This window comes from Zonotrichia albicollis, chromosome Z (assembly GCF_047830755.1).
Source record: "Zonotrichia albicollis isolate bZonAlb1 chromosome Z, bZonAlb1.hap1, whole genome shotgun sequence".
NCBI lineage: Eukaryota > Metazoa > Chordata > Aves > Passeriformes > Passerellidae > Zonotrichia > Zonotrichia albicollis.
In genome coordinates, this window is record NC_133860.1 from 8656955 (window position 1) to 8678838 (window position 21884).

Below are 21884 nucleotides of genomic sequence, written 5' to 3' on the forward strand. Positions count from 1 at the left end.
GATGAACCTTTTTTTTTTTCTAATTACGCATTGGCAACAGTCAAGCAATTTCCTTGGACTTTGCCTTCACTTCAGAATCACCTCTGTCCACCTCACAAAATATGAGGCATTTGACAGAGAAATCTTCCTTGGAGGCCTTACTTAGGGATGAAGAGGACAGGCACTTCAGGAAGGCATTTCAGCTTCTTGCTTGCCTCTGATGTGTTGTGACTGAATGACAAGAAGGATGTGCCACTTGATATTATTTCTGCTCCTTCACTGGATGCTGTGTGAGAACATCTGATATTAATTTTAACACATAAAAGCAGCACATATGATCTTGAAAAGGGCTGCATTTATTCAGTTCTCCTTAAATCAGTGGGATTACTCTTGTCATTTTAAGCAGTTTGCTCCCAAATGACTGTTTTTGAAAAGCTGTAAGAAAAAGAGTGTTAAGCAAATATAATTATGTGTAAATTTGAAATGGACTGTGTGATCATTTGTGCTAGTGAAACACGCTTGTCTGCCTGGACCAAATGAATGAGTAGGTAACTCATCCAAGCTTATTTAGAGTTTAGGGCTGGCCTCATTAAAAGGCATCTCACTACATTTGGGAAATAAATTGAAGACATTACTGAAAATTTACATAATTTCTTTGCCAAAAGGTCCCTGCTTGTGATTGAAATTAACAATGCTTCCTTATCTTAAAATAATTTATTATTATAATATATTTTACAATTATGTATGATTATTGTTAATTATAATATTCAATATGAAATGGATGTAGAAGTAGTTCTATGTTATCAAAGATTCAAAAGGGATACATTTTAGTGTTCATTCAATTCTGGTTTCAAAAGACAGTGGAAAAGAAGGCAAAGCACAAGGAAATAAGTGGTTTTCTGCTTCAGGAAGGATGCAGGCAGGTTTTCTACAGTGCATTAAATAAGGGCCATCACTCAGCCTTTGGTATATTGGGAACATCTGCCAAATTGCACTGGGAAGGTCACACTTTTATTGGGAGCAGGATGTGTCCTGTGATGGATTGAAAGGAGTCGTGTGGGCCAAAATGTCTGGGCAGGGGCCCTGTCCTGAGCAAGGCCCATCAGGGCTCTGCAGGCATCCAGGAAGCTCCACCAGGAATGAGCAGTCACGGGGGAGCCCTCCTGCACAGGGCTGGAAGTATCCAAGGCATTCGTGAGTCTTTTTTTCAGGAAATGAAGAGATTAAGAGCGAAAGCTCCCAGTCTGAGCTAGGCCCAGCAGCCATGGTCCCTCAGCTCAGAAAGGCCTGGAGGGGCCAGAGCGTGTCCAGGGCAGGGAATGGAGCTAGGAAGGGGCTGGAGCCCCAGGAGAGGCCGAGGGAGCTGGGAAGGGGCTGAGCCTGGAGCAAAGGAGGCTCAGGGGGCCCTTGTGGCTCTGCACAGCTCCTGACAGGAGGGGACAGCCGGGGGGTCGGGCTGTGCTCCAGGGAACAAGGACAGGAGCAGAGGGAACGGCCTCAGGCTGGGCATGGGGAGGCTCAGGTTCGACATCAGGAGGAATTCCTTCATGGAAAGTGTTGTTGAACATTGCAAGGGGCTGCCCTGGGAGGTGTTGGAATCCCTGTCCCTGGAGATGTCCAAAGAAGGCCCGGACAAAGCACTCAGTGCTCTGGGCTGGTGACAAGGTGGGCATTGGGCACAGCTGGGCCTCCATGGTCTTGGAGGTCTTTGCCAACCTGAATGATTCTGTGACTCAGTGGTAAAACAACTGTGACCACTTTAAAATCTGTGATGGAGTAGTCACTTAGAAGCCCAGCTGGGTCAGCTGCCTGGGGCAATCTCTGGTCACAGCCTGTTAAGGCAGATGAGCCCCTTTGAGGCAGGGAATGTCACAGGGCTAAGTTTGGGGTGGCCAGAGGAAGGGCAACCTCCCTAAAGAGAAGTGGAACAACCTTCAGAATTATATTAATCAAGGCTGGTGAAATAAATACCAAGTTTCACCATATTCCTCTCATACCCAGTGGTGGTATGGGGAGGTGAGACTTGTCATAATCAACTTTATGCAGGTTTTCTTTTTAAATATAGCCCTCTTCTAGCAGAAATGATCAACATACCTCTTTCAGAGCTACTGTGAAAGGAGGTGAAAAGCATTACTGCTACAATAAAATCACTGTTAAAATATTTCTACTTACCCGAGTGATGAGAGGGTAGTTATAAGAGCTTTTTGTGTGGTTTCTTATTCTTACATCTTTAAACACAACTACTGCTTCCCTCGCCCAGCAGCAGTCATGAGTAGGTTCCTGTAATGTTGAATGTGCTCTCAGTAAAAAATAGCATTTTGAGACTGACTGTAATTAGGGATAAAAGTGACTCTTGCTGGGTTGAATGTTTGCTTCTGGTCAGTGCTTTACAAAAGGTGTTTTTCATTTCATAAGCAGAAGGATGATTTTTGTAAGGTCACACTTCCAGGACAATTTTTAGCATCCCTGCCATAACTGTGAGGCACCAGGTTTCTGCAGAGCAGGCAATTTTGTCAGTGATGCATGAGACAAAGTAGTATCCATGCCTTCAGATTTTCATTTGGTCATAATACCAACAGGCCAATGGACCTGTTTTTGTCATTAGTGAGAAGAGATAGGAAGACATTTTTTCATCCTTGGGCTGAGCATGTTTCATAATCAAATGTTCCTTTAAAGCTGGGAAATAACATTAACATTAGGAAAATAAAAAAAGAAAAAGGAACATTTTCTCTCCTAGGCACTGCCATATGTCTTTCCAGGTGGAAATACAACAGGGTGCAGTAAGGCAAGGATTGTGCAGGGGCCCTGTTGTGCTTGGCTGTTGGAAAGCATATGGTGCAATAATGTTCCAGTTCTGACTGTGAATTTTTCTTCTCTTGTCTTCTCTGGCAAATATGATTGTTCTGATGTGTGCTCAGCTTTTCTGTTTGTGGCTAGGAGTAGTGTGCTCCTCCATCTTCAAACCTACCTGTAAGGTCAGATCCCACTTCAGAGAAAACCCCAGAAGAAAAAGAGAAAATGTGTGAAACCTTTTCTCACTAGTTGTTTGAACCAATTTTACAATGTTGAAGAGTTTGCAGAGACTTGGATTTCACCAGCCTTAATGGAGACTTTAGGATACTGAAATTCCAGGAGAAGGAACCTTTCCCCATCTTGAAAGAAAACAATGCTGGTCCTCAGGCAGTTTTTATGCCTTTGCAATAACACTGACCTGCAGCTGGCTTGGTCTTATTGTTTCCTTCCTACCCTTGGAGTTGATTGCTTGGGAAGTATTGCATTTTGGAATTTATTGTTTGTTGTTCAAGTTTCTCAGCACACTCCTCAGGCTGTAATGATGCTGCTGAGGTTTTAGCACTGCCTGAGTGCCTGCCATCCTGCTCCTCTCTGCTTGGCCAGGCATGCCAAGAACTGTACAGAGAGCTTCTGCATCCCCAGGGCCTGAATTCCTGTGGGATGTGGTGAAATGCTTTGGACACGTGTGTGATCAGAGATTATGGCAAAAAGCAGAAGCAGTTGTATTTGTTTCAGTCTCATACCTCAGTATCAGGTCAGCACACAGTACAGCTTCTGAGGAAGGCTGCTGCTCATGGCTTCTGAGGAAAAAGGCATTAATCTTGGGCATGTGGCAGTTTTGAAATAAGAAACTCATGCAAGGAAGTTCATCTGGAATCATAAGCAGTTTAATGACTGGCTTCTACTCTGAAGATGGAGGGGGCTACATCTCTCCAAAAATTATCTCTAGAGCTCCTACTTCTATTGTAACTGTGTGTATTTCCATTGAGCAGTCTTTTTAAAAAGCCCTATTAGGCTATTGCCCTCTGTGATTTCTGTCTGCAGAAAATCCCTTGGAGCAAAATGAACTTCTCACAAAGTTCCCTGCATGGAGGATATTTCTACACTAGGTTCCCACCCTCTGGTACCCAAACATTAAGAAGCCTCAAGATATGTTTGGCAGCAGGGCTGGAAGGAAATTGTGGATGCCTGTTTGGGCAAGGCTGTAACTGCCAGCTTTGCAGTGTGGTTGTAGAATGGCTGTGACATGCCTAAAATACTGAGTTGTTCACTATATTCCTAAAAACTAGCTGTGCCTCCATCTTGCTTCTTCCTTTACTTCTCTTACCTTATCTCCTTCGTGCCTGTTGTCCCTAGGGGATGAAAATACACAATGATGCAAACAGACTCAAACTCACAAAACAAGTAGAGATGCAAAGCAAATACTCTGCAGATTCTCCTATTGACTGCAATCCAAGTTGTACTTCCAGGCAGTGACTTGTGAGTGTCACCCCTCGTCAGTGGAGCACATGGAGCACCCACCAGATTGTTTATCTGCCCTGCTGCTGTTGTGCCTCTGTATGCTGGTTGAAGAATTTGGGTTTCTTCTTCATCATCATCATCATCATCATCATCATCATCATCATCATCATCATCATCATCACGGTGTTCTTGACAGAAAGCTTTATTTTATTTCTCAAATGCTGAGCAGAGCAGAGCTGGCAGTGTCTATGACAATGTCATTTGTGGCATTAGAGGCAAAGTGGCATCATCATCTTGCTTTCCCAGTGCGTGCTCTATTAGCACTCTCCATGTGCTGACTGTTTATTGTATTTTGTGTTTTAATGTTTTTTCTCTGGGGTCAGGGTGCTGCTCCACAACCAGAGCAAAAGAAGGCAGCAAGGTTTTCTGAAGGTGACACTGGACACTGCTGTGTTGATAACAATATCCCTTGGAAGCAGTAGGATCTCATATTCTCCCTGCTCAGAAGCAGCAGATCTCTTCAGTAGCCTGTGCACGCACATTTACAGCATTTCTGAAGCCAAAGCCTTTTGATCTGCTTTGTTTCCTTGGGATTAAACTCTCTATGAATTCTCACTCCTGAGATGCGCAGTTTGAACTTGCCACTTCTCCTTGATCTTCGGGACTGGGTGAAAACGTTGTTCTCACTTTCTTTTTACTGCCTTTTCTGTGTGAGGAAACAAAATTTTATTCCTCCTATTCCTGTGTATCCCATTGAATCCTGCAAATATATCTGATCTGAGAGTTCTGAAAGCTGGAATATGGTACAGCCATTAATTTCATTGAGTCAGAATCTAGATTTAGTGGTGGATTTTAACAGAGCGAGTTGTTCAGAGCTTGGAAAAAGCATTCTCCAGCTGCTTTCAAGTCAAGTAAACTGCTAAATTACTACAGAATTGCAAAGGTCTGGTACAGAATTGCAGAGATCTGGCACAGAATTGTACAAAGGGTGTAGTCCTGCAATATAACTTCTCTTCCACAGTCTTATCTGCATGAATGTCTGTAATCAAGCTCACACATTCATCCAGCTTTAAAACTTCAAACGCAATTTGTGGTGCAAAATGTGATGTAGAGTTGATGAGGCAGGGACATTTCTCCAGAAGTCATCAGCAATCTGCTGTGAGTGCTCAGTCTCACTGCAGATCTGCCCCAAGGCCTTTTGCAGGAGCAGAAAACTGCTTTGTGCAGTGTGTTAAACAAACAGCAGCAATCAGTCCCGGCCTCAATCAAATATTAAGCTAATAACCCAGACTCTGAAAATTTTAACCTCTTTTGTGTTGCCACTGTACACACCTGAGTGACTCCAAACAGGTCATTGCTTGAATCAAGTTGCTCATGAGGAGGTTTGCAGGATTACTCTGTAGATTCAGCATTTAACTAAAAATTATGCAAGCAGTTTATTTCACCAGCACACCCCCCACCCCTTGTTTCCTTGGTTTTTTCCCTTTTATTTTCTTTTTTTTTTTTTTTTTTTTTTGCTTTTTAGCATTCATGCACATTAAAAAGTTGCATGGATTTAAAATTTTAGGTTTAGAATCACGTTATTTTGAGAGAAATAATCCCCTTTAAAAGTGGTCTAAATGTTTCTTATGAATATAAAAATAAAGTCTGATAGAAGAAATGCTCCTTTGAGAAGTTTTATTGACTCCAGGGGATTTCAGTCCCACTGGAGTAACTGAGAGATCTGTTTCTAGAAAAGGAAAGGGATTTAGCTCAAGAAAGAGGCTTCCCTCCACACAAACAGCTGTTTCTTGTCACATAAGAGAGAAAAGCTGCAAAAGAAATGGGGCATCAAGCACAGAGCGAATAAAACTGCTGCTTCTCTGCAAACATCCCTTGCAAAGTCTGGAGCATAGGAGGGTTTTCCAGCTCATGATGCAAGAGCCGTGGGCTGGGCTGAAACTTGACATGAGGAGGAAGCTGAAATCCAGCATTGGTGGAAGCTGCCTGCGATGCAGAGGTGAGGGCTGGATCCGGCTCGACAATCCGGGAGGGAAGAGGCGCACAGCCCGAGATCCCAAGAGCCAGAGAAGCAGGAGGAGCCCCGTGAGTGGCACTGGAGGAGAAACACAGAGAAAGGGGCAGCCTGGCAAAATAGGAGGGCAGCCACAGCGTGTGTGGAAGGTAAATAAGCAACCACAGTCAAATAAGGGTCAGTTTGATTGCAAAGCGCCAGGTTGCTGCTCTCCTAGTCTGGCTGGGTTTCTTGCAGAGGGTATGTGCTGCTCTCTGCTCGGCACGTTCCTGATCCATTCCCACGAGTTTTACGGGAAACCTGGCTCCACAGCCATCTGCATTGATCTGAATGCTGGGTTAAAAACTGTGAGTCAACTCCAAACACAGAGAAATTAAGTTTTTTCAAATGGTAATTTTTCTCTCTAAAGCAAAATACACTTGTTATGTCAGGAAGTGGGAGTTCAGAGGCATGCATCTGTAAGATGCATGCGTGCTATGGGAGGGGAAACTGAAATCTAAAGATCTCTTGCAATTACGTGCAGAACTTCACCGTGGACTTTAGATTGCTTCCTTTAGATGTGCTAGCAAGCTGCTAACACCTGCAGGTAACTGAGTTGCCAAAAAATCCTCGGAGTACTTGAATAATTCTAATAATAGTTTCATATATTAAGAGAATGGTGTGAAATTGTAGAAGTAGGAAATAAAGAGGGATCATAATGGAGACTGGCTGTGTGATGAAGTGTAAACAAATCAGAAGTCAAATTAAGTCCTATTTAATCTGACTCAGAGCTGATTTGCCTCAACATGATTTCTGTGGGGTTGTAGGGTGTTTTCTCCTGTGCTACCTAAATAGAATTTGAGCACTGTGCAGATGCTGCCAAGTTAATCAAAGAAATGTTCATTTGAGCACGAGCATGAGTTTTCAGGGATGAGTGCTCAGGGTGTTTGCTGAGGCTGCAGGTCATGCAGTACCCCACGAAAACAAATAGCGGGCAGGTGAACCTGCGTGGGGTGGAGATGGGAAGAAAAGGAACCCGTGTCTTGGCACCTGACCCCACAAACGTGACACTGGTTGTGTCCTTGCACAGAGATTTAAGATATTGTTCTCTGGTTTCAAGTAAATCTCTTATCTAGGATCCATTATCCACTTTCCCCCAGTTTGCTGGGAGATTGCAGTGATAAATCTCTCCATCACGCGCAGGGGAGGCTGATAGCAGCGCTGCACCTCTCTGCCATTACACGCTCTAATTGCACGCAAGGTTTTCAAGGGTGCAGAGACATCATGGAACAGAGAGAAAGACAAAAGCAAAGATAAAAAAAAAAAACAACTCCAAAACCAAGACGGACCAGGAGCAGATCAGATAAAACACAGCAGAGAGGATGCAGCTTGTTTCATGGACAGAAAGAGAATACTCAGCTCTCCCTGCAAGTGTGTCAGAAGCCACAAACAGAGGCTGCAGTAATTGCAATTAATTGCACTCCAGAGGGATGATGCAGCACCCACGGCCTATTACAGCTTTATTTTGAAGCACAAAATGACTCCCCAGCCACCCACTGCCCTGTGCTCAGCACTGTTTGCCAGGAGGGTTATGCACACAGCTCCCTTCTCAAAAGACTTTTCCACAGGTACACCAGTTTGAAGGATTTGATGGACTAATTATTTGTATTATTTTAAATCACAGTAACCAAACAAGTAGATTTTTTTTCTCAAAAATTATCCAAATTTCAGACAGAGACCAAATAAGCTTGCTTTAAAATCAGTATACAGAAGCACCTAAACTTGTTTCTAGAATAATTCTGATATTTCTAGAGCATATAAATATGTGTATGAATCATGTTTTCGAAAGACTGCAACGTTTTTAGATTAGGCTGTTTAAGGAACAAAGGGATTTTTGACCATCAGTCTTAGTTTCCTCCAAATCTAAATCTCTGCTTTTACAGAGTGATTTTATTCTTGGCTGTTATTATGTTTACTTTAATATGAACTTATTTTTAGGAGTTAACTTCATATTTCAGGCATAAGTGTTTTTTAAAGTATTGAAAACCGGCAGTGTTTTCTTGTCAGAAAAAATGACGAAATGGGAATTGTCAGTATTTGCATTAATATAGCATCTTCCCTCATAGGACATGGAAGTGCTCTGAAAATACCAAGTCGCCCAGGATGAAAAGGTTTTGTGGTAGCTACAGATCTATCACTAACTACAATGAATGCACCCAGAAGTCTCAGAACTCCAGGATTTACCTGGAAACAAACCTTGGAAAAATGGAAAACAGCCTGTCTCATTAAATAAGTCAACTGTTCACTCTCTGACCCTTGGTAGGAGGCTTTGGATGGCACCTGGGGAGCCATGCATGGAGAGAGGGACTTAAGTTGTTGCAAGGTTCCCAGATAGCTCAAGTCTAACTGTGTAGAGCTTCTAAAGACCTATTGTTATAGGATTGAATTAGAATAACCTTCTTTTTTTTTTTTTTTTTTTTTTTTTTTGTTGGGTTTGATGAATTTACATCTACCTCATTTTCAGAACAGCTTTTACTTGGAAACTATTTTTTAAATTGGTGTGTGGGAGGCTTGCTAGGTCACTGAAAATGACAGACTAGAGGTGTAATCAATAGTTCATTTCTGGGAAAGAGTGAGCCAAAGGAGGTGATGCAGGGCAGTTGAATTGCTCTAATAGGATTCAGAGTCACAGAACAAGAAAATTACTTCTTATTGCGTTTGCCCGTCATTATCAGTTCTAACTTTTAGTGCTCATTTATTAACTTTCCAACTATTTCCTAAAGAAACAGGATGCAATTGCCTTACAAAACTCTCAAGAATGTGATTCTTGCTATTTGGGTATTAGGACATGCTGTAAAATATTTAAATTTATTGATTATAACTCAATGCAGTCTCTATGAGGAAAATTAGGTTTAATTAGTACAAAAATCCCACCTCACTAATGTTCTCACTGAGTCTCTCTGGGTCTTACCAGCAAGGATGTGGAGCCATCGAGGAGCTTCCTGCTCCCTTTTCAAGAAGAGGAAGAGAGGGACAACTTCTGAAGAGAAATCTCACACTAATGTCTTTGACCTTTAAAGTCTAAACTTCTGGTGTGACAAGTTTAAATGCTAATAATATTTTTGGTGTTTTTAGCTAGTTGTGTAGTTTCAGCAAAATGCCACTTTTTGAACCTCTGAGACTGGGCAGATGATAATTTCTGGTTTGTGAACTCAGTTATATATATCCCAGCTTGAGATCCGAGAAGGAAATAGCTGTTGGCCTGTTTTTCCTGCCAATGTGAGAACTGTGTGCTCAGTTATCAGTTCTGTTTTGCTGCTGCTCCTGTCAATATCTTTTAAGTGATTTTGCAAGTAAAAATGATGTGTGACCATCTTTGTTGGAGGGAATGTATGTTCCATGTGATCCTGGCAAGCTGTCAATATTTTGTAGCTCCTAAACTATCAAATGCTATCTTTTAAAGAGCTTTCTTATTTTTTTCAGTAATACTCATTTTGCAGTTAATTCTAAAATTCTATTAGTTTAAATATTTAAATTCTGATCTATTTTTCAGCGTCCTAGTAAGGGACTTTTGTTGAGCAATGGTCTGTCCTTGCTTAAGTAATGTAATTATGACATTTCAAACGTGTAACATTCTGTTCTGAAAAGTATCATGTTTTAGTGGATGTACATTATTGTACTTATTGATTTAAAGGTAACCATAAAAGAAGAACCTCAAGTTCTTCCTAAGTTCTTCATAAACTCAAGTTCTTCATAAACTAAGAACCTCAAGTTCAATGGGTAACTAAATTTTGGGTAACTAAATTTTGGAAATAAGACCAACAAATTTTGTCGTGAAATTTTCTTAGCATGGGCAACTTCCTAGACCTGCAGCTGAAACTGATACCCTTCCCAGCATTAGGCAGCTAATGAGAAAAATATCAGTTTCAAAGAGCAGATTCAGAGCAGGGCAGATGCCTGTCCACTTCACACTCAGTAGATCTGTTTGGCAAGGTTTTATTCTTAATGATGAAACCAAAAAACACTGCTGTGTTATATGTTGGAGTAATTCACAGCTTCTGGTGGCCTATGCTCCTGAAGTAAAATCACCAAAAAAAACAGGATTGTTGTTATTTGCAAAAAAGATTGAGCTTAGCACAAGTGACATGACTCCTACTCCTTTTTCACCTAAGCTTTTGATGTGTCTCAAGGCTGGAACAGGATGAGAGACAGTATATGTAAGGTAAATTAATATCTGCACTTTTCAATATCTGACCAAAAAAAAAAAAAAAAGGGTTTACTTAGGGCTGAAAGGAAATGGCTCATGGTCTACACTACACCAGATTTTCTGGGCCACAAATCAAACTAGTTTTTATATTATTTTTTTCACTGAAAAATAGATAGATAAAGGATAGAAGGAAAGGAAAGGAAAGGAAAGGAAAGGAAAGGAAAGGAAAGGAAAGGAAAGGAAAGGAAAGGAAAGGAAAGGAAAGGAAAGGAAAGGAAAGGAAAGGAAAGGAAAGGAAAGGGAAGGGAAGGGAAGGGAAGGGAAGGGAAGGGAAGGGAAGGGAAGGGAAGGGAAGGGAAGGGAAGGGAAGGGAAGGGAAGGGAAGGGAAGGGAAGGGAAGGGAAGGGAAGGGAAGGGAAGGGAAGGGAAGGGAAGGGAAGGGAAGGGAAGGGAAAGGAAAAAGGAAAGGAAAGGAAAGGAAAGGAAAGGAAAGGAAAGGAAAGGAAAGGAAAGGAAAGGAAAGGAAAGGAAAGGAAAGGAAAGGAAAGGAAAGGAAAGGAAAGGAAAGGAAAGGAAAGGAAAGGAAAGGAAGAGGAAGAGGAAGAGGAAGAGGAAGAGGAAGGAGGGGAAGAGGAAGGAGGTGAAAGGGAAAAGGAAATCCATCCTGAGAAAATTTACTAAAGTTTTGTGAAATTTCAAGGCAAATTTATTAAGTGGATGCATTCATTCAATATTACAAGAGGCTGCTAAGGTGAAACTGTGGAATTTCCTTGGAGATACCCTGACCTTCACTGGAAAAGGCTCGGAGCAAACTGCCACAGTTTCAGGGTGGGCCTTCTCCAGATGGCACTGAGTAGGAATAGAAGATCACCAGAAGTTCCTGCCTTCCATAAATTGTCCCTGCCTGTGGCAGGAATGGATTCAGATGGGATATTGGGAAGGAGTTCCTGGCTGTGAGGGTGGGCAGGCCCTGGCCCAGGGTGCCCAGAGCAGCTGTGGCTGCCCCTGGATCCCTGGCAGTGTGCAAGACCAGACTGGACAGTTCTTAGAGCAACCTGGGACAGTGGGAGGTGTCCCTGCCATGGCACGGGGTGGTACTGCATAAGCTTTAAGGTCCCTTCCCACCCGAACCATTCTGAGATCTATGATGAGCTCAGAGCTCCAGCTTCTTTACAAAAACTAAGTGACTAAGCTAGAATATCCTCCTAACATTTCATCTAAATCATTCATCTTTTGGGTTAAAACCATTCCTCTTGTCCTTGTAAAAAAATTGCTTTCCATCTCTTTTATCAGCCCGTCTCCTGCAGGCCCTGGCAGGGGCTCTGAGGTGTCCCTGGGGCTTCTCTGGTGCAGCTGAGCAGCCCCAGCTGGGCCAGGCTGGCTCCAGAGCAGAGGGGCTCCAGCCCTGGCAGCATCTCCGTGGCCTCCTCTGCACTGGCTGCAGCAGCTCCAGCTCCTTGTGCTGTTAGAGCCAGGGCTGGGGCAGCTCTGCAGGTGGGCTCTCACCTGAGCCAAGGGGCACAGGGGCAGGATCCCCTCCCTCAATCTTTTGTCATATCTGAAAGGATAATTTAAGCAGTTTCTGGAGTGAGTGGGGCTGATGAGCGCACCCAAGGGCTGAATTGCCTGACTAGCTGCCTTAAAAAGCAACTTTTCCAGAGATGCCTGTTCTCCTCTGCTGTTTATAGCATATATTTTCTGAACAGTTTTCTACAGATCTATCACCAGATAGATCTAACAGTCTATCAGAAGAACTCTGGCATTTATGCACCACTTATGTTTTGTACAGGCCCAGGGCACATTTCAAGCTGGATTTAAATTTTTATAAATTTTTGGTTCAGAAAAAGCATACAACATATCCTTAATTAGATGTACATGTAATATACAATTATATTGTATATAATAATAATGATATAAGGATAGAGCATTAATCACATTTTTTTATTTGCCACTTTTAATATAATATGCCTTTTCTTTTAAATTCTTTCTGTATAAAATGACATCCAGAAAACTGTTTTCCACCTATTTGCAGTAAACAGAGAACAGAGCAGTGAGAGGTAAAGCAATCTGATGCCTGAACTCTGGAAGGTGAACATGTGAAGAGAGGACATTGGGATCGTGAACTTTAGGATCTGAGTATGTTTCTTTGGTTTGTTGGTTTTTTGTTCTGTTTTGTTTTGTCTTTGTTTTGTTTTGTGTTTTTTGTTTTGCTTTTGGTTTTTTTGGTTTTTTTTTTTGTTTGTTTGTTTGGGTTTTTTTTTGGGGTTTTTTTTTGAAATGCAATTTTTTTCGTATAATGTGTTATTTGGAGCTTAGATATTTGAGTGAATAGAAATTGCATTACTTTCTTCTGTTAAGAACTATCAGAATAAAACAAAAATAGTAGTTCTCCTTAATCTACATATGGGACATTCTGCTGGTTCACAGAGAAACCATTAAGGTAGGATTTGAAGAAAACAAATGAAAAAACATAATGAAGCAGAGTTGGAGGCAAAATCTGTTATAGAAACCTCTGAGGGTATGTGAGTAACCCTAAATACTATCTGGGTTTGAGGTGGAGGTTCTCATTATTGATTGTGAACCTAAGAATTCAGCCCAATAGAATGCAGAGTATTAAATGATACAAAGTAATTTTAGAGATGTGACGTAGTGTTTTCAGCCTACATAATACTTTAATCCTCAGACCTACTATTCTAAAAGTATCAGCTGGTGTTAATCAGGAATGCTCACAGCAGGGATTGAAATGGCCAGTTCACTCCTTTTTTTTCCAATCAAATTCTGCTCTCAGCCACACTGCTGTCCTGTGTACTTGTGAAGGTAGGATTTGGTACATCATTTGATCTTCTTTTTGACTGCAAGCCAAATGAAAAACTGTATTTGACTCGCCTGCTGTACAAGCTGGTTAGATTTCCCTTTAGATATTCACTAGCCTGTATAAACCCAGCCATTTTATAGGTGCTTTAGAATGTGTTTTCAGTGTGTTTTTAAGGGATCTGGACAAAGCTGAGTCATTATCCCTAGCCTTGTCCTGTGTTGGAGTGGTTCCATAGGATGGGGGATTTTTCAGTCTGGCTGAAAAATCTGTGTTTGTGCCTCTGACTCCAGGTACCCTCCTACCCTCTTCCAGCTTTTCCCTCTGAGTTTCCCTTATGCAGGGCAGGAGAGACCATGCTGGGATTCTGACTTAGTCCCTCCTGGGGAAGGCAGGAAGGCAGGCAGTGTGTCACTTGCTGTGACACAATTTTGACATCACTGTCTTTAGGTTCATCTCTTTGGTGACTAAAATGAGGCACACCGTCCTTCCTGAGTCAGGTGAACTCTTTCCCTGAGGCTGTAAGGAGCTGCCTAAGTGTGAAGATAAGCAGAGTCCTCGCCTCTCCCAACAGCTTGGCTCTGCTTTTGCTCATAATAGATGGCTCTCCAGACTTTTAGAAAGATCTATTGCCTCTTAATGTGAGGCCAGCACTTGAGCAATTCTCACAGTCAGTGCCTGTGAGTTGTTGTGTGAGCCCTTTCCCAGTCAGACAATGAGTTTTCTGTCTCATTTTGCTGGAAGGGAACAAATAATAATAACTTGACATAGCCAGGGTCGACCATTGCATGACCACACTAAAGGTCTTTCACCCCAAAGATGGACTGAAAGCCTCATAAGCTTGATACCAGTTCTGGATGTTGAAAGTTTGCCCAGCTGGACCTGCTGTGACACAGAATCCCAGACTGGATAAGTTTGGAAGGGACCAGAGGGAGACAATCTGGTGCCGCATCCCTGCTCCAGCAGGATCATCCCACAACACAGGGCACAGGATTGTATCCAGAGGATCTGGAATATCTCCTGGGAGGGAGACTCTACGCCCTCTCTGTTTCAGGGCTTGGACACTGCCCAGGGTAGAGGTTGTGCCTCCTGTGAGGGGAATTGCTGGGCTCAGTCCCTGCCCGTGGCTCTGGTGCCATTGCTGGGCCTGGAGCAGATCCTGGGCCCTGCTCTGTCCCTCCCTGCACCCAGGGACAGCCAGGGGCACCCAGGGCTGAGGGTGCCTCTCAGCTGGGGCTCCTCCCCAGGCTGAACAGCCCCAGCTCCCTCAGTGTTTCCTCACAGGAGATGTTCCAGTCCTTCCATCACCTGTGTCACCCACCCATGGACCCACTCCAGGAGCTCTCTTTGCAAGGATGAAGTGAAGGACACCTCTGGCTGCCCATTTTCCTGTGCTGGCATATCTCTTTCTGACCCATATTAAAAACCTCCACTGCACACTGGCATGCCCACATGAAATTCCCAGGGGATGATGTGCAGTTTTCCATGTGCAGGGATGCTGGGTGGACAGGCAGGAGCTGCAGTGCAATAGACCTTTGCAATGGGAAAGGTTCATAACCACAGTGTTGTTGTAAAGGCCTTTAGTAATGGAATGTCATGGGTGAATTTTTTGTCCCCTTTATTTAGATGATATTTCATTTATGATCAGAGATCCTTGCTTTTCAAGAGTTGATTACTTTCCAGCTCACGGCTGAAGACTTAAAAAATAAAGTTCACATCTTGTTAGCTTATTGTCATTTTGAGAGCTCATCCTTCTGAAACCCAGGGTTATAATTTTGCCTGAATCTCACATTGTATAATAGGGAAGAGTTTGTGCCCTTCAGAATGGCCTTAAATAGCAGTAGCACAAAGAAAGCGATCAGATGCCATTAGCAGCCTTCTGTTGGATTAATGGCCAGCAAAATCTGGTGAAGATGCCTGGAGCTTTCTAGCATCACTGTTGTGACTTTGTACACAATTGCCCACGAGCAGCTACACAATATCCAGCTCTTTTACTCAACATTCAGCCCAGCACAGCACAGCCCCCTGCACATCCTCCCCACTGCTTTCCCAAGGGAATGCAGTACCTCTCCCAAGGGGACATGGTGAGGCAGAAGCTCTCCTGTGCTTAAAATCCTCCATCCCTACATGGCTCTTGGGCTTTCTGTCCTGCACACTTGAATGACTCTTCTTTATCCCCCTGACTACTTGAGCTGGCCTGGCTTTGCTGGAGAACCAAGCCTGTGATGTGCAAAAATAGAGAGATGCGATGCGATGCTGTCCGAAGATTTCAGTGGGGCTCGCTTGAGAATGCCACAAGTCACGTTTCCAGGCCATCACTTTGCAAGCACTTTCAGCTCACAGAAAGCAGCACCACTGCCAAAAGCATGCAGCCTTCTCACCCCTTCATCTCCAAATTCCAGTGTAGCATCCCTTCTCCTGGATTTGGGTCTGTTTGTTTCTTGGGCAGCTGAGCCATCTGACAACTAACCTTTAAAATTCTTTTCCTGCTGGGCTTATTCTAAATTGGATTGCCTCTCAGTTAATCATGGAAAACCCATGCAAACACTAATGCTGTGCAAGATGAGGAGCAGTGCAACAACAAACACAGGTGGCTGAGAGCAGGACAGGTTTGATTTTCCATTGGTATTCCAGTTTAAGCCAGGTTGTAAGTGCTTGTAGCTTCATGTTTCCTTCATTAAAAAGCCACTCTGCCCTGGCACACCATGAACTTTTCCATAAAATAATGTAGTCTGGAACAGCTAGTTAGAGCTGTTTGACAAAGTGGTGGTTTTTAAATTTTTTTTTTAATTAGGGCCCATTAGACCAGATGCTGCACTTTCATTAAACAACTCTGCAGATGTAGGAGAATCAAAGAAAACCCTATCCGCACAAAAAATATAATATTATTATATAATTCAGTCTCTTCCAGAGTCAGAAGATGCTGTTTCACCCTGGGGGTAACTTGCAAGCAAGTGCACAGACCAGGCTGCAGAGGCAGAAATTGTGAGGGGAGGAGGAGAGGCCTTTGACAACCTCCCCAAGCTGGGAGGCAAAGGTCAGAGAGGGGAAGGGAGCTGCTGTACTTTGGATGTTCAACTTGTCAGAGTTTGTTTAGTGAAAAAAACAGGAATATTTCCCAAAGCTCCTCTTCTGGGCACATCTGTTATTTTTTCAGTAAATGAACTGAAATAACAAAGGCGGAGGAAAGTTAACTCCCTAACATCACACATGGAGAAGGAGTGATGTCCATTTCTGGTTATCAGATTCTGATTGTGTTGGGGGGAAATGTCAGCCCCTAGTTCACCCTGAACAAAGAGATTCCCAATAGCAAGTTTAGAAGAGGATAATACCATGGGACCTTTGCAAACCAGGATCTGACCAGCTCCTGGGAATGTGTCTCTGATACTGATGTAACTCATCTTTAACTTGAACAGGATTTTCAGGAGGAAACACAGATTTTTTGCAGTGATAATTTGACTGGAAATCCCTATTACCTTCCTTTATTACCTCTCACCAAGCACCTGTAAAAGACTGGAGCCCAAGCAAAATACATGTGGGGTTTGAGGCACCAACGGCTCCACCAGGCCTGAAACAGGAGAGGGAGCAGGGAAAACAGGACAACGTCACTTGGAGGGGAGCAGAAGCTCATCTGCACCAAAAAATGTCTCCTAAAGAGCACAGTCTCTCTTCTGTGCTCGCTGCCAATTGTACTTGATTAATCAGGTTTTTGTGGGGGTGTTTTCCTTCATTCCATTCCTAACAGCATATTTTTCCATAAGTGATCTGAATCTTGTTGCAGATAGCTTGTTGCCTGTCAGATCATGACTCTTCCAAACAGTTGCAACATTTTGCTCTCGGAAACTAAGAAAATTCTGGTTGAAAAAAATCCCATCAGTACTATTGCCGGGGCATTGGTCCCACAAAGGTGTGTTTGCTCTTTTAAAAGTAATCAGTGTGAGCTTTCTTCCCTACCAAAAAGATGGGAGGGGAGAGTTAATCTGGCCTTGCTCCTGAGGAGCTGGCTGAAGATTTCCTGCTGGAGTCTATGAGATAGTTTCAGAGCAGGGAGCATTTCTGTGCCACACACCTGTGCCAGCATCTCCTCCACCTCGGCACAGACAGCTGCATCACAAAGCCCCATTCACTCTGGGGAAAACGCATTTTACAGCGGCATCCCATCCCCCAGCCAAATGGGATCAAGCTGAGGCAGCTGCAGTCCACGTCCCATGAGGAATACTACAAAAAGTGCAATTAAAATAATTAGTTAATGCCTTTTTATCTGGGATGGTAACAAATAGGGAAAAGAGCTTGAAATAGCTATTCTACATATCAGTCCAGTATGGTATTGGATGCTTCCCAGGATTGCTCTAAGCTTTCCCCAGGGCTTTAAAAGCTTGTGGGTAGTGCTTGGCCACTTGCTGGATTAAAGATCTCTATTACTGATGGTAACAGGGGTAGGTTAAAGCTACTTGAGCAGTAGATTTTGCTATGAGAACAAAAAAAGTGAGTCTGAGTTTATAATAAAGTGATTTAGATTGCCATTCCTCCCTAGGAAATCAAGATTGCTTCTCATTGATTTAAACATGTACTGGCTTAAGCTCTTGATTAAGCAAAATTTGCCCAATGATTCAACTTTATGAGGGATGCACAAACAAAAAAATACATGGCCAAACATATCCGTGACACAACTCAGTGAAATGTGGCATTTACCCAGCTGTTAGCTGCTTGTTGTTTGAGGATTTCTCTGCTAGCCTTCAAATGGTGCAATAAATGAAGATTTCTTTTGAAGGCATTCTTTTCCTGAAGTGTTCAAGGCAAATAAAGCACTGTACCGGGAACTTCAGCCCCAGCAAACTGTATTTGTTATTGCCACAGCAGGTGATATTTATTCTGCAGCCAAGTGAGATGGCCAAAGGGTGAAATATAACCTAGAAATCAGGGCAGACTCTCTTAATAATCTTTAGATCCTCTGATTTCACTCTGGATTTCATCCAGGGGCCAAATTATGCAAACATTAGGTTTTTTTCATTTTATATTCCTATTGTCATTCCCTGCCATCCCTGTGGGGTAACCTGCAGGTCAGGCATCTTACTGAAGAACATGAAAATACAGAATAATATTGAATAATAAATGCTTCAGGTCATGCAGGCTGTCCCTGTGTCCCACCTCCATGGCAAATGAATACAGAATAGCTGAGCTGAGGGAAGTCTGGGTAGCTCATGCAGTGATTTTAAGGTGTTCATATGCAGTCTGTGAAGCTGCCAATGGTCTTAATCTTTGCATGGATCATCAGAGCAGATTTTGAAGCTCACTAAGCACTTTGGTTTGTGGCAGCGTGGTCCAAAATCTACCTTCTATATAACTGCGCATTTCCTTTTCATAGTTTCAAATTATTTCCTTTTTATAGTTTAAAATTATTTGATTTTTCTTGCTTTTAAAATTATTTCAGTTCTAGGCGACCTGTTATTTTAAAGTATCTGATTCTCTTATGTTGTATGGAAATATAACTTCCCCCTTCTCCTCATCCCTGACCATTTTTTGATCTCACTGAGGGGGAAGAAGAACCCAAGGTTTGCTTTGTTTTCCTTTTGTGTGTGAGTGGAGGGTTAAAAGCAGAAGAGGGAAGAAGGGTTAGCAAAGGGGAGTGCTAGTCATGTGGACAGAATGCCAGCAGCAAAGCTGGCACATGTTGTTCCATTCACATGGAAGTATGTTTTATTCATTTTGTGATGATCATCTACAGTAGCTATAGGAGAGAAACAAGAGGACCAGGGTAAAAGTGGAAATCTGGGTAAAATTCTGTAGCTTTGTCCCCCTTTGGTGGTAGGTGGTTGCAGGAAGTGCGCTTTTCTGTGACATTTTCCCTGGATTTAAGACTGACACTTTGAGTGGATTAAATCTTAAGGTGAAAAAAATTATAGCTCACTTCCTGATGTTATTTTCCTGATGTTATTTTCCTGATGTTATTTTCCTGACATCAGCTTGTTTCCATGCTGTTTTCACACTCGGCCCCCTTGCTATCCCACTTGCAGCTGAAATGGTCATCCTAAGCTCCTGTTATACTCAGGAAAGGAAAAGGTGTTTTTGGGATGTGACTCATTTGACGTATGTTTGGGATACTCTGGGATTCAAAGAGCTCTTATTCTCCACAGAGCATGTTGACTAAATCCCAGCTAAGTGCCTGGAGGGTTTTGGTGAGTGTAGGCACATTCATTGGTGGTGGGAGTTAGACTCATCTCTCTTCAGTGCTGGTAACATCTAGATTTCTTGTTTTCCAAGAGCTGTGCGTGATACTTGCGCATCTTCAGCAGGCATGTCAAGGAATTGGGGATGGGATTGCGTAGGGAAGTGGATCCTGTGCTCAGTCAGGTGGATCCTGCTCTTGCTAGAGCGAGATCTTAGGATCTTAAACTGGCACCATCATACGTTAAAAGACAGCAGGGATATTTTTGTTGTTGGTTTTTTTTGGTTGTTTGTTTTTTGCCTGTGGAAAGTTGTTCTTGCTCCTTCTGCAGCACACCTGCAAAGCCAAGAAAGGCTCTGATTGCTGGTTCGGAAATGAGGGAAGGGGTGCTGAGGAGGGCAAAGACGCCCACCTGCGCTGCATGTGAGCTGACTGGGTGGCAGATGACTCCCCCTCAGCCTGCAGCAGTCACAGCTCAGGTGCTGGGAGCAGCATGCCGTCACAGAAATCCCCTCTTGCCTTGCCAAGCCAGCCTGGAGTCCCCAACATTGGGGTGCAGCTCTGCCTGGAATCAGGAAGGAAGCCTGGTAAAACACAGAGCTGAACCCAAACCTACAGCTAATTAGGAATGATAGTTAGGGTTGCTGTCCCCTCTCCAGTGAAGATAAGGATGGACTTGGTTTTTTAGCCTGCTGAGAGGAGGTTTAGGGTTTTACGTTAAAATAAGACAGGATAGTTCTGCAAAAGCAGCAAAATCATTAACGATTCTTTAATTGAAGCTTTTACATATAATATTAATAACCTATTAAAGCCAATGGTGTGTGAAACATTTGGAACTGTGGCTTGAAATCACATTGGATGGATATTGAACTGTGACTTTTTGTAGCTGTGTAACTCTTCACTAGCTGCTGGGGAGATAAAACTGCTAACAGGAACACATTAATTTCTGGAGCACAGACATGTTGTGATGGGAGACTGGAGACTGCAAGGACAGCATGTGGATACAAAATGCAGAGTTAATGGCTTTTCTGCTTATTTTAGGGGAGGTGATGTGCTGGTTCCAGGCAGCAGCTGGTGAACTCAGGTCTGGAGCTCTGCGTAGAGAACTGGTCAGAACTTGCAGGGATTTTCCAGGTGTGTATCCCAGGGCAAGGTGTGTATTCCTGTGGAGCTGGTGACTGTCTCAGCTAAGGTGATGTGTCACAGCGCAGTGTTTGTTGTGAAAACACTGATTTTTGCAGTGCCAGCTGGTTCTGCTTCATCAACTGGAAGGAGAAGTGCTGAGGAAAAAAGTTTGTCCTTCCTTTGTCCAGAGCAGAAGAATGCTGAGTACAGCTGAATACAGATCTGAGCTGCAGCTTCCTTGGATTTCCAAGCCAAACCTTCAGTGATACCCAAGGTGAGGGGCCAGCACCTGAGCATGAACTGCCAGAGGGAAGCAAGCTGATGACCCTGCCATAGCTCCCTTCTGCACTGGAAGGACCTAATTTTAATATTATTTTTTTGTGTTTGACATGGTCCTTTTTTCCAGTTGGGAAAAGAAAATAGAAAACCTCTACCTGGAATAGTGTATTATGAGGGATGGCTCCAAATGAGGAAAAACAAGAGCAACTAGGAGGCTCAAGATCTGTAAATTAAAAAGGAATAAGGGACATTCTTCATGCAGCCTTCCCACTTTGCTTTTAATTCCCTTACCTGGTAAAGCTTGGAGCAAAAGTTGAATCAGTTTATAATGACAGTGTGCAGCAGTTTAGGATATATCCTCCTTAATATCTTTGTCTTTGGCACAGTGAAAAAAAAAAAAGAACAACTTATTGTGATTATTGCCGCTCTTATTAAACAAATATTTTGTCTCTGATTCCAGCTAGGAAAGGTGAAGCTACAGTGTTGTTCTTGTTTGCCAGCTGCTTCCATGCGCTGCAAGGACCCACAAACAGTACTGGTTCTGGTTTCTGTTGTCACATCAATTGTCAGAGCTCTCCTCATCAATTAAGCAACTTTTGAAGCTCTGAAACCTTCAGTGTGAATCTGACGCTGTGGTTCAAATTCTCAAGCGCAGCAAAAGAGAAATTTAGATTTGGGCAATCCGTATCTGTGGAAGGGGAACCATGATAACAACAGAAAATGCAGATCTAAAATGCAGACACAGTATTTAATTTTAACTGATCATGAAAAGAAGCAGCAAGCCAGTGGAGGAATATTTTCACTGGTGACTTTTCACTGTTTAATGTCTCAACACATTGAATTACATTTGGAAGTCATAAGCATTGAAGAATACTTTGTAGACTCTGAGCCCAAGCAATGGTTTTACTGTGCTTGAGCCCTTGGTTTATCTTCCTCCTTTACCCAGGTCCAGAGCCATTCTCTCTCACTGCCAGTAGCCCTTTTCTTGCTGCTGTTTGCTCTTGTGGGTAATATTTATTATCATTTGATATTTATTATCATTGAAACTGAAATTGTAGTTCAGAGAATG

General features: G+C 42.9%; 1 protein-coding gene across 1 annotated transcript in view; it reads left to right on the forward strand.

Annotated features, from left to right (window-relative positions):
* The first annotated feature begins 6196 nt into the window (after positions 1–6196).
* ST8SIA5 (ST8 alpha-N-acetyl-neuraminide alpha-2,8-sialyltransferase 5) overlaps positions 6197–21884 on the forward strand; it is a 72271-nt gene continuing 56583 nt past the window's right edge. The window contains exon 1 of the mRNA XM_074532272.1: positions 6197–6396. The gene's annotated coding sequence lies outside the window, so the exon portion shown is untranslated. The remainder of the gene's footprint in view (positions 6397–21884) is intronic.